Here is a 13,210-nt window from a genome sequence, read left to right on the forward strand (position 1 = left end):
TGTATATCCCAAGGCCTGAAGTAGGTGGATGGCACAATTCAAGTGTTTTACCAAAGTTTGTTGGCTGTCCGCTTGTATAAGGCAGTCGTCCAGATATGGGTATATTTGAATCCCCTGAAGTCTGCAGTGTGCCATTACTGATGCCAGGCATTTCGTGAATACTCTGGGCGCAGTAGATAAGCCAAAGGGCAATGCTGAGAATTGATAATGCTCTGACCCTGCAAGAAATGTGAGGTGTCTTCCGCAACTTTGTCTGATAGGGACATGCAGGTATGCCTCCTTGAGGTCTAGAGTTACCAGCCAAGACCCCTTGCCCAGCATGGGAAGGAGCTGCTGTAGAGTCAGCATTTTGAACTTTGGCACAATGAGATAAGTATTCAGTGCAGACAAGTCGAGAATAGGCCTCCATTGTTTTTCTTTTCTTGGAACAAGGAATAGTCTGGAATAAAATCCTTGGCCTTGTTCTGAGAGAGGAACCTTTTCTATAGCTTTCATTTGCATTAAGCTGGAAATTTGTTTCAAAGCCTTTGCCCTTTGATTCGGTGACAGGTCTGGCATGCCTTTTCTTTTTGGTAATGTGTGGAAATGGAACCTGTATCCTTTCTCTATTATTCGTAGTGTCCATTTGTCCCTTGTAATACTGTGCCAATTTTCTGAGAATAAAGAAAGCTTTCTGCCCAAAGGTGCTTCCAATTGAGCCCTGGTTGGCGGTGTCAAAGTAAAGTCATTGAGCCTGTCCTTGTGCAGCAGTTGAAGGTCCTGCATTACCTCTCTGGTTGGGAGGTTGTCATTGACGTCCTCTGTAGGAGCCTCTAGCTTGCCCTCTACCTCTGGCACGCCTGTTCTTGCCTCTCTGAAACCTCTCTCTGTCTGGAAAGGACCAACTCTTGGAAGGCCAATTCCTGCTGAATCTTGGTGGTTGTACTTGGAGAAAATCTTTGACTGTTTGTACAGATTTAGCCTTTTCTTCAAATTTCTTTAGGACCTCCTGAGCCGTGGAGCCAAATAACTTTTGCTTTTCCAGTGGAGCATCCAGCAGCTTCGCTTTAACATGGTCTGGCAGACATTGTTCCTTCAGCCAAGCATGCCTACGTATGCTGACCTACATGAAGCTTCCAATGCATCATAACCACATTGCAAGAAATGGTTGCTAACCTGTTGTGAGTTATGTACCAGATCCTGAAGTGACTTGCGGTCTAGGGGGTCAGGTGAAGACAGTTTTTTATGCAATTCATCTAACAAATACTCTTGGTACTGTATCATATGAAATTGACAATTTAATGCCCTCATAGAAAGAGTAGCAGAAGTATACACTTTTTTACCCCATCTCGCTAAAGCTCTGGACTCCCTTTCAGAGGGGAGAGGATTTTTAGCAGTGGCAGCTGCAACCCCTTTAGGGCCCTGGGAAATAGTTTCTGGATCAGCAGAGTGGGCCTTGTAAAGGTAAAGATGCGAGTCCGGGACCCTGTAGTACCTATCGGGTTTGGCAGGAGCCGGAGGGAGAGAATCAGGGGTTGTGCTAGAGTCAGAGTACACATCATCAATGACATTCAAAACAGGAGGAATAGCTGAAGGTCTATGCCGAGGCAAATGCAAGAAGGTCCTTAATCTCTTCCTGGAATCAGAGAATTCCTGGCCCTGCCATTGGAAATGCTCTCTCATGGTGTGTAGTGTCTCCCCAAAGGAAAACTCTTCAGGAGGGGAGGCTGAGGGAATAGATTCCTCTGCATCAGAATCTTCGTAGAACGAAAAAACCTCCTCCTGGTGGTCCGAGAGAGTAGAGCCATCAGAGGCCTCATCTGAGGAGTGGGGATCAGAGGGCTCAACCCTGAGCCTTTTGTCTAGAGGAGGTTGAGAGCCCCTGTCCGGATGAGGTTGAGAGCCCCTAATTAAGGAGATAAGATCCTCTGCTAAGCTTAGAATCTGTGAACCAGTAGAGGGTCCCTGAGGAATAACCTTGGGAGGCAAAGCTTTTGAGAGTTTAGCAGCTTTAGCCCTGGAGAAAGCCTTAATGGACATGGATGCAGGAGGCCTGGCTGCACCACATGCTGGTGTAGATTTGTCTAAAGGAATGGTGTCGGAAGGTTCCAGGACACCAGTTTCTGTTGGAAATTCAACAGACTCAGCCGGGGCCTCCGGGACTGAGGTAGTTGGTTGAGCGGTTTCGGTAATTGGAAGTACCAAGGACTTTGTTTCAGCTGAGACCGAGACACTCGCGGTAGGCCTGGCCGTGGTTTCAGCCGAAACCGCTGCCCGCGTGTCGGTCCTTGTCCTTCCGTTTCTTAATTAAATGTGAAGACGGAGTCTCCGACGGCATCTTATACGAAAAACTAGCCCCAAAAAATTCCTCTGCAAACTCCGCCCGACGTCTAAGAGTGCGTCGGTTGAAGGAAGCACAGGCTGAACAGGCCGAGACGTCGTGGTCTGGGCCTAGGCAGGGGAGGCAGTAAGAGTGGAAATCCTTATGAGGTATTTGTTTCCCACAAGTTAAACGATTATTAACTTTATCTGACATCGGCTGAGGCAAGAAAGAGTCCCCAACGGGGTACTTAGCTTTTTGAAGTCTTCGGTAGCTGAATTACAGGAGCTGGCCGACCGGCACTTGCGAACTGCTTCTGCTTCGGGCACCACGTGGCAAGAAAGACTGGGGAAGAGGGCGTCGGCTGATGCTTTTATACCCCAGGCGCTCTGACGTCTGGGAAAGTGCGACATCAGCCGACGCCGGACCCAGACTTTGGAATCCGGCTGCCCGAGGCAGAACAACCCATATGTGATGACTGCAGATGCATCCTTGAAGGACATCTGTACTATGTTCATAGTGTTTCACTGCTGCAGTCATTACACTTGGGTAGAATCCCAAAGCTGAGATTGGGTGGCTGGCTCTATAGGAGGATTTGGTATGGCTATGAGGCCCTGCAACACTGCAGTGGCAAAGCCAGCTCTGGATCTAGAATAGAGAGGCAAGTGGTAATGCTTGGTAAAGGTGTGCACTGCACTCCAAGTTGCAGCTTCTAAGATATCTTTGGTAGGTACTCCTCTAAGGTAGGAAGTAGAAGTGGCAGTTGTCCTGGTGGAATGTGGTCTAATGTTACTAGGTACAGGTTCCCCATGTTGTGTGTAGCAGAACCGCATACAGTGTCCTATCCACTTTGAAATGGTCTGCTTTGAAATAGCCTTTCCCTGGGATCCTGCAGCATATGATACAAAATTGTTCAGATTTTCTGAAAGCTTTTGTTTTGTCCAAGTAGAAGCGCAATTGCTTGTGTATGTCCAAGTAATGTAGAAGTCTCTCCCCTTTATTCTGGGGATTTGGATAAAAAGTTGGCAAGTGAATAGTTTGGTTAAGAGCCACACTGGATACCACCTTAGGCATAAAGGAAGGCTTTGTCCTTAAAGAAACCCTGTCTTGGTGGAAAATGATGAAAGGTTCCACTGCCATTAGTGCCTGTAACTCAAACTCTTCGTGCTGAGGTTATTGCCAGAAGCAGAGCAGTTTTCCATGATATATATTTTAACTCTGCTGAATTGGCTGGTTTAAAAGGAGGCAAAGTGAGTTTTTCCAAAACAAAATTGAGGTCCCAAGTTGGTGTTGGTGCTCTCCGGGGCGGTCTTATGTTTTTAGCCCCTCTGAGGTACTGCTTTAGCAATGGGTGAGAGAAGATAGGAGGATTCGTGTTGTAATGAGCCGAGAAGGCAGAAGCGTGGATCTTAATGGATGAGAAGGATAGTCCTTTGTCCAGCATCTCAGTCAAGTATTGTAGTATCTGAGGAATGTTGGGGACCAGAGGATGAAGGTTTTGAGCCTGGTTCCAGGCACAGAATCTCTTCCACTTTCTGAAGATTTCCTGGTACTAGGCCTCCTGGCCTCCAAAATGACATCCATAACAGCTTTAGAGAGAGAAGTTGTCTGTTTGGCTAATGAATCTGCCATGCAGCCAGGTTTAAGGTTTTGAGCTGACTGTGCAGTATCAGATTGTTTTGCTGAGTCAGAAGGTGTGGAATTTGAGGCAAAATCCAAGGTGGGCCTTGAGCTAAGTTCTTTAAGATTGGGTACCAATGCTGGCGTGGCCAGTCTGGAGCAATCAGAATCATCTGTGGTTTTTCTTGTCTGGCTTTTAGGAGTACCTTTGAAAGGAGAGGCAGAGGTGGGAAGGCATAAACATTTAGGCTTTTCCAGCTGAACAAAAAAGCATCTACTTTCCATGCTTGTGTGTGACAAGTCCTTGTGCAGAATTTTTGTATTTGGTAATTCAGTGGTAAGGCAAAAAGATCAATGTCCGGGCAGCCCCATTTTTGCCAACATCTCTTTTTGATTGATGTGAAGATGCATTTGGTCTGTGGTCCATTTGCCCTGAATACATTTTCCTGCCATGTGTGCTCCCCAGGCGTAATCCGAGGCGTCTGTTAAAGTCTGCCTGGCTGTGGGAAGAGTGAAGGGCTGACCCTTGTTGAGGTGACATGCCTGTGCCCACCATCGAAACTCCTGTTGTAGGCAGGGAATTAGTGGTATTACTGTCTCCAAGCTGTGAGAGTGTTGAGGCCAAACACTTTTTAGGTACCATTGCAATTTCCTCATATGCAGTCTTGCATATGGAATTACTAGTATGCAGGATGCCAAGTATCCCAAGGCCTGCAGAACTTTTCTTGCAGGGAGTTGGGACTTTGTTGCCATCAATTGAAAATACTGAGTCAGTTGTCCTGGTTTGTCTGGCGTGAGATAAGCCATCTGGGCCGTTCTATTTAAGCTGGCACCCAGGAATATTATCTCTTGTGTGGGCACTAGTTTTGATTTCTTTTCGTTTACTGTGTACCCTAGGCAACTTAATCTTTTTACGAATGCCAGATGCTGTAGAAGAATGTCCTTGCTCTCTGCTTGAATCAGGCAGTCATCCAGATATGGATGTATTTGAATTCCTTTTTGTCTGCAAACTGCAATTACTGGTGCCAGGCATTTTGTGAAGACCCTGGGCGCAGTAGATAAGCTAAAGGGCAGTGCCGAGAATTGGTAGTGCATTGAACCAGATATGAATCGGAGGCATCTTCTGCAATTTTGTCTGATAGGGACATGCAGGTATGCCTCTGAGGTCCAAAGTAACAAGCCAAGCTTTCTTGCCCAACATGGGAAGGAGCTGCTGTAGTGTCAGCATTTTGCATTTCGGAACATCCAGGTAAGTATTTAGAGTGGAAAGGTCCAGAATGGGTCTTCAGGCTTAAGGTCCAGAATGGGTCTTCAGGCTTTGTCCTTTCTGGGTACCAGGAAGAGTCTCGAGTAAAATCCTTGTCCTTTTTCCTGCTGTGGTACTTTTTGAATAGCTCTCATGTCCATGAGAGCTGTAATTTGTTTTTGTGCCTCGGCCCATTGATTTTGTGGCAGGTCTGGCATTCCTTTTAGCCTTGGAAAAGTGTGAAAGTGGAACCTGTAACCTTGAGACACAATATTCAGCACCCAAGTGCTAGTTTCCCCCCTAAGGGAGCTGCCAAAAGGGAAGAGTTTGGCATTGGAAGGGGGAAGTCATTGGGCCTGTTTCCTGTAAGGTTGTGACTTGTCCTCACCTCCTTTTGGGTTTGAAGCACCCCCACTGTCGTGGTCTGTAAGAGCCTTGTGGCTGAGATCTGCCTCTTGGGCGTCTGTATCTGCCTCTTTGTGGCCTGACACTGGAAAGGGCCAATTCTTTGTAGGCCAATTTCTGCTAAATCGTGGTGGCTGTACCTGTAAGAAATACTTCCACTGTTTGCATACATTTTGTCTTATCCTCCATTTTCTTTAATACCTCTTCTGCCTTAATACCAAATAAATATTGCTGCAAAGGAGCATCCAATAATTTTGTCTTAACATGATCTGGTAAACTTTGTTTTTTTAACCAAGCATGCCTTCGAATCACAGATCCTGTAACTGCTGCCCTACAAGAAAGCTTCTAATGAATCAAAACCACATTACAAAGTATGCTTTCCCACTTGTTCAGCTGCATGCAATAAATCCTGCATTTCCTTGTAGTTAGGTTGTTCTGCATTTGTACTCATTTTCTGTTTTAATTGAGACAGCAAGTATTGTTGATATTTAAGCATGTGAAACTGGCAATTTAGAGCCCTCACTGCTAAAGTTGCAGAGGTGTAAACTTTCTTTCCCCATCTGTCTAATGCTCTAGAGTCCCTATCCGAGGGAACTGGATTCTTAGCCGTGGAAGCCTTAACCCCTTTGGGACCCTGGGAAATAGTTTCTGGGTCAGCAACAAGGTTTTTATAAAGAAATTTGAGAGAGTCGGGGACTCTGTAGTACCTGTCTGGCTTGACTGGAGTTGGGGGTAAAAAATCAGGATTTAAACTAGATTCAGAAAACACATCATCCACAATGTCCAACACTGGCGGAATAGCAAGGGGCCTGTGCTGAGGCAGTAAAAAGCATCTGAGCCTTTTCTTTGATTCTGAGTAATCCTGGCCCTCCCAATGGAAATGCTCCCTCATAGTATGTAAAGTTTCCCCAAAAGAGTAATCCTCAGGAGGAGAGGCTGAAGGAATTGATTCTTCAGCATCAGAATCCTCATTGGGGGGGGGGGGGGGGGTAAAGAATATCCCTGGTCTGAAGAGGAATCAGAATATATTGAAACCTGGTCAGAGGAATCATAGTCTGTATCCTGCCTAGGCCTTTTATCAGGTGGGGGATGGGAACACCTGATCAGAGTTATCAAGTCTTCGGCCACTTTGAGCATCTGTTTTTTAGGCATGGGGGCCTGTCCAGGTGAATGCTGTACTTGCTTCTTTGTCTTTAATGTAGGTTTAGTCTTGGCTGAGGGTTGGGAGGATGGGCTAATGGTTAAATAGTTTGCCTTACAAACACAAGGTGCAGGGTTTGAGTCTCACAAGGGATAATTGGCTAAGCTTAAAATGGCACACAAAGGCAGTTAGCTTAGTACTAATCTATGACCCTATGTAGTTGCAATGGTAAGTTGAGTAGGCCTGAAAACACACTCAGAAGCCGATGCCTGCTCAGCGGCTCCGGACCCATCTGAAGGGTTAATCTCCATTGGCCCAACACCTTGAATATCCACAGGCCTAGGCACCCCCACGTGGGAGTCGGTCACGGCCTGTGGTTCTGAGGTAGCGGGTGTCAGGGGCTGCGAAAGTGCCTCACTGAAAACCGGCGACTGGCCTAGAAAAGGCTTCGTCGTCAGTTTTGGGCCTCGGATGCCTGTCCTTATCTTTGCATTTTTTGTGCATTCCGGTCGTCGGTTGTTCCGACGGCATTGTATAATTAAACCTTCGGCCAAAGTAATGGCGAGCAAAATCAAACAGACGTTTAAATAGTGTGTTTGTTAAATCTAGCACAAAACCTACAACTAGTGACGTCGTGATCTGGGCCTAGGCATGGAATACAGTAAGAATGAAAATCCTTATGAGGCATTTGCTTCCCACAAGAAATACAATTATTAACTTTTAGTGACATCGGTCTGAGGCAAGAAAAAAGTTTTCCCAACGGGGTACTTAGCTTTACTTAAGACTTTGGTTCTGAAATCGAATATGAAATCTCAGGAGTCGGCCGACCGGCACTTGTGAACTGCTTTTGCTTCGGGCACCGCGCGGCAAGAAAGACTGAAGAAAATGGCGTTGGCTGCTTCTTATATACCCCTGGTGCACTGACGTCAGGGAAGAGGCAACAGCAACTGACGCTGGACCAAGACTTTGGAACTCAAGCCGACTGCGGGCCCGCCTGACGGCAGGATAACCCAAGTGTAATGACTGCAGCAGTGAAACACGAACATCCACTTCAATTTTGTAGCATTTGCACAGTCTACAATGCAGTCTTGCCACATTACTATGCCTTTCTATATACAGGCCATCTGTCACTAGTGTATCACACCCAGCAACAACATATGCACCTGCTCAGATTAACATTTTGGGTCTGACTTTCTGTAATCTGGTTCTTTCAACTGATCTTCATAGGTTTATAGGTTCATAGATGTTTACTAGGCTAATGACCACAAGGACCTTTTAAAGCCTAGCCATGCATCCCGGTTCCCTATTACATTGTCGAATTTTTAAAAGTTAGAATGCTATATGGTCGAACCCATACATTCGAACTTTTAAAAGTTCGAACCTGTTAATGGAGATCTCCGTTCAGTGCAGCAAGGGAAGATTTCCCTTTACTGCACTGCAGTCTCAGAGTTAGTATATTTAAAGAGTAGGGGGCATGGGAGGCGCAGGGGGCTTGCCCCCCTGCTTACAACAGTTGGGTAGGTTTTCCTGTTTTTTATTATTTTTTTTTTTTGGAAATTTTAAAAGTTCAACCATATGGATGCGAACATATAGCATTCGAACTTTTAAAGTTTCAATAACGTAATATGAACCCATGCATCCCAAATCTGACAAGATCCGATGCCCTTGACAAGTGTAAACATTGGCCTGGGAGATTAAACATTTACAGGTTACCTGTGTCCATTAGAGACACAGGTGCCAAAGGTTTACTATTGTCCCAAATTACACAATGGCGAATCGCGGTTATTCCGAAACAAAACCGCAAAATACAAAATAACAAACAAAAAAAAAAACTGTGTGGTTACTGCAAAAGTCGACCGACATTTTTGAACAGTCACCACACTTCCAGCAACAGCATCACTGTGCATTGCACAGTAAACATGTTTGTAGGGGGGCAAGCCCCCCTGCACCCCCTGCTCCTTATATATACAAAACTCCGGGATCGCACTACAGTGAGGGAAAGTGTACATTTCCCGATCCCCACTATAGTGCAATCTGCATCGCACTGTCAAACCTCACAACAGCGAATGCTGTTTCGCATTTGCTGTTGCAGGTTTAGTCATTATTGCATTAGTTTCTTCATAGTACTAAAATGCCGTTTTGCACTAGTGAAAAATCAACTGAAGTCACATTGGTGAAATAGTAAACCGGTGCCAAACCAGTGATGAATTTTTGGTTTCCCATCCAGTTGTCCAAGTTGCACTTTAAATGGGTTAGGGAGGAACTCTGCTTCACATGGATAGGGAGCCTGTTCCACAGACAGGGTAGTCTCTGGGTTACATAGCTATTTCTCCAGCAGGTCTTATTTACATTACAGACAAGGTTTAATTCTTTAGAACAGGTAATTCTGGTGCTGTTTTGTGGATATGTAGGAGGTCCATCAGAGTGGGGTCTAACAATGCCCTATATGCCATGCGTAGATCTCCCCTCAAAAGCCTGTAAGAGACAGAATACAGGGATAGGGCCTTGAGGCAGCCTGCATAGGAAATTTTGCTTATGGCTTGCATTCTTTTATAAGTTCATAGGCGTTTACTAGGGGAACGACCACAAGGGACTTCTTAAGCCTAGCAATGCATTCCAAATCTCTGACAAGTTCTGATACCCTTGATAAGTGTAAGCATGGGTGTGGGAGATGAACCATTTACAGGTTACCTGCTTGCATTAGAGACATTGGTGTCAAACCAGGGATGAATTTCCAATTTCCCATCCAATTGTCCAAGTTAAACTTGAATTGGATTAGGGAGGAGCTTGCTTCACATGGAAGGGGAGCCTGTTCCATAGACTGGGTAGTCTATGGGATACATACCTATCTCTCCCGCAGGACCTATTTATATCATAGGCAAGATTTAAGTCTTTAGAATGGGTAATTCTGGTACTGTTTGCTTTGTGGATATGCAGGAGGTCCATCAGAGTGGGGTCTGACAATGCCCTGTATGCCAGGCATAAATCTCCCCTCAAAAGCCTGTAGGAGACAGAATACAGGAATAGGGCCTTGAGGCGGTCTGCATAGAACATATTACTTATGCCCTGTATTATTTTAATGAGGAACCTCTGTGGACATTCCAATTGTTGGATATGCCTGGTTAAGTACATAACAAAGAGGGCACTGTACTCAATGACAGGTCTGATGAATTCAGAAATACAGTGGAACAATGACTTTCTTGGACTTAGATGCCATATCTTTGTTTAGAAGTTGCCAGACATGGAATGATTTCCTCACCACTGTAGACATGTGATGGTCAAAGGCTAGACTACTACCTGTGTGCCCCCAACTCCCTGACTACTAGGTTAACTCTTAGGGGTGTGTTGTCAGTATGATAGTTACCAGGGATGGATAACTTCCCAAAGGATACTATTATGCATTTTTTGGCATTTAGTTTTAGTCCATGGTTTTGACACCAGTTTTGTTGGTTTGTGTCAATGCCTCCTGGAGAACATTTGTGTTCGTGTGAGATTCAATAACAGCTCCTAATTTGCAATGATCAGCAAATTTAGTCAGCCATAAACCACTGACATTAGCCTTGACTTCTGAGAAGTAAACGCCAAAAAGGAGTGGTCCAAGGACTTATCCCTGAGAGACTCCATTTGTGACCAGCTTCTTTGCAGATTTGGACTCCCCATTTCTAACTTTCTGGGTCCTAAGCCAGTTGGCTATCCAATGGGTGACATGCGGATTTGTACGTAGCCGCTTGAGTTTGTCAACAATGCCGAAGTGAGGTATTGTGTCAAATGTCTTGGCCAGGTCAAGGTAGGCAGCATAAACGATTCTGCCCTCCTCCATTGCTTTGGTGACCTTCTCATAGCAACCCACCAGGTTGTATAGGCATAATCTCCCCTTAACGAAACCAAACTGGGTTGTGGTCAGGTGCCTGGAAACTTCCTACATCTCTGATCATCCCCATGAAAATTCTTTCCATGGCTTTACATACAAGACTAGTGAGACTTGCAGGTCTGTAGTTTCCAGGATCTGTACGTGCCCCACCTTTGTGCAGAGTGATGACTGTTGCCTTTCTCCATTCATGAAGCACAAAGCCTGTTTGGAGACTACAGTTAAACAGCAATTCTAGAGGCCCTGATAGGTCATGTTTCATGCTATTTAGAAGGCATCCTGGACACTGTCTGGGCCCACTGATGCAGTGTTCTTGGACTTGGAGAATTAAGGACCTGTTCCCTAGTTATAGTAGGGGGAAGTTGTATTTGATATTTCTTGAAGGAAGGTTGAGGGGAGAGAGGGTAAATTTGGAGCTGAATTTACCACCCAGGAAGTTTGCTACATCTTCTGTCTCAGTATAAGTGGCTCCATTTACAATGAGCTCTGCATACAATTGTGCATTGTTTTTGAGGTTGCGTACATAGCTAAAGAATGCTTTGTAGTTGTCCTTGGCCTGGGAGGCCAAACAATGTACTAAAGCCAAATTTGAGGTATTTGTCCTCAGAGTTTAGTTTGAGGAGTGCTTTTATCCTGCTGGGTGCTGCACCTCCTCATTTTTGCCATGGTTTTCTTCCTCCCATTATACATCCGACCGATTTTGTGATTCCACCAGGGTTGCTTGCTTTTTTGAGTTAGTTCCTGGTGGGTACAGCTGCCTCCATGCAGCTATTAACATGCTTGTACAGGGTTTCTGTGAACAGTTCTGCATAGGCAGCAGTGTTCTCAGCATTTATGGGGGCTTCAAATTTTGCCAGGTTCTCCTTTAATAGCAGGAGGTTAGCCTTAGAATAGTTCCTGAATATTCCAGGTTTAGCTGGGGGTCTAGGTTTTATTTTTACTTCAAGAGAGACCATTTTGTAGTTTGACCTTACAGGGGAAGGCATTACAGTAGGGGTGCCCAGCAGTCTCCTATATTAGTGAGGACCACATCTGGTATGGTTGCATCCCTGGTTGGTATATTGACCACCTGGTCCAGGGAGTTTATGTTTACAAAATTTAGGAATCTCTGTACATGTATGTCTGGTGTCGTATAGGACTCCCAGTTAACAGTGGGGTAATTAAAGTCACCTATGAATATGGTATTGGGTTGGATGATCAGTGTTTATACCAAGTTTAAATACATGGTATCGGTTTCCTGGGTCATAGAGTGGGACCAACAGCTTGCAAAGAAGTGGTATTGGATTTTGCCTATGGTGATTTGAACATGGAGTAGCTCAAGTGCATTGTCCTGTTTGACCAGGCTTGAAGTACAATTTTGATGTAAATATTTTATTTGCAGTGTGTTAACCAGGAAAGTCCACCGGGCCATGCAGAGCTCATTTTTAGTGGAGAAAAGCTCCTCAGTAAAGTCAAACATTACAAGTAATTATGTACACTGGTAGTAAAGCAATGTCTGACAATACTGGATACAAAATATACAAGTTCAGTACAAATACATTTATATACAAATGTAGCATGCCATTTTGAGTACAAATACATTTATGTACAGAGGTAGTATGCCATTTTGGGAACAAATACATTTACATACAGAGGTGGTATGCCATTTTGAGAGTAAGATTAGCAGTTCAGCGGTACAGAGCAGATAATTTATAGATAAAACGTAGTACAGTATAGAAAGGAGGGGGAGACTCAAGCTAATAAGAGAGGGTATTCAAGGGGGCTGAATGTAGGAACATTTCCAGTTGAAAGAAAGGTTAAGTGTGGAGAGTTTGAAATGGGTGGGATTTTGGATTGTTTTAATTGCTAATGGAAGGTCATTCCAGTCCTTGGCTAAGAGTAAGAAAAAAGAAGCTGGCCTGGTAGTACACGTTAGGTTTGTGAACCAGAAGCAGTTGCTGATTCTGTGATCTGAAGGGTCTATTAGGGAGGTAGAAAGTAAAGACACAACCGAAGGCAGGACAGTCAGAAGGTTTAAAGATAAGTTTGTGTTTGCAGTAGTAAGTTGCAGGTAGTTGAGGTAGTTTTGAAAGTTCTAGCCATTTTAGTGAGAGAAGAGCACTACAGTGATGGGAGAAGTTTCTGTAGTCGGTTGTGAATTTAGCAATTTTATTGTAAGACTAGAGTTTGGCTTTCAGGGTGGTTTGGAGGTTAAGTAGAGGGGAACCATACATTAAAGAGGGAAGTAGGTAGGTAGAGACAAGAGTTAGTCTGGAAAAGAGGCTTAGGAAAGTACAGTTGTGTAGACCCACCATAAATGTAGATGTTAGAGTGTATTCACTGTTGCAGTCATCACATTTGGGTTATCTGCTTGCATTAGCCCTCCGTTGGCCGGATTATCAAAGTCTCGGGTCTTGCATCTTTTGCTGTCTCATCTTCCATGATGCCAAGTAGTCAGGGGTAAAAAGCATGCAGCAGATGCCATTACATCAGTTTTTCTTGCCCCAGATTGTCAAGTGCCCTCATAATGGGAAGCAATTATACACAAAGTTACACTTCCAACAAAAAAGCAAATACACCAAAAAGCTTTAAGCACAGTAAACAAGAATAAAGGTATAGTCAATAGAAGTCAGGGGGCTGGAGGGAGGGTAA

Source organism: Protopterus annectens, chromosome 16.part0 (genome assembly GCF_019279795.1).
Source record: "Protopterus annectens isolate FY-2018-M chromosome 16.part0, PAN1.0, whole genome shotgun sequence".
NCBI lineage: Eukaryota > Metazoa > Chordata > Ceratodontiformes > Protopteridae > Protopterus > Protopterus annectens.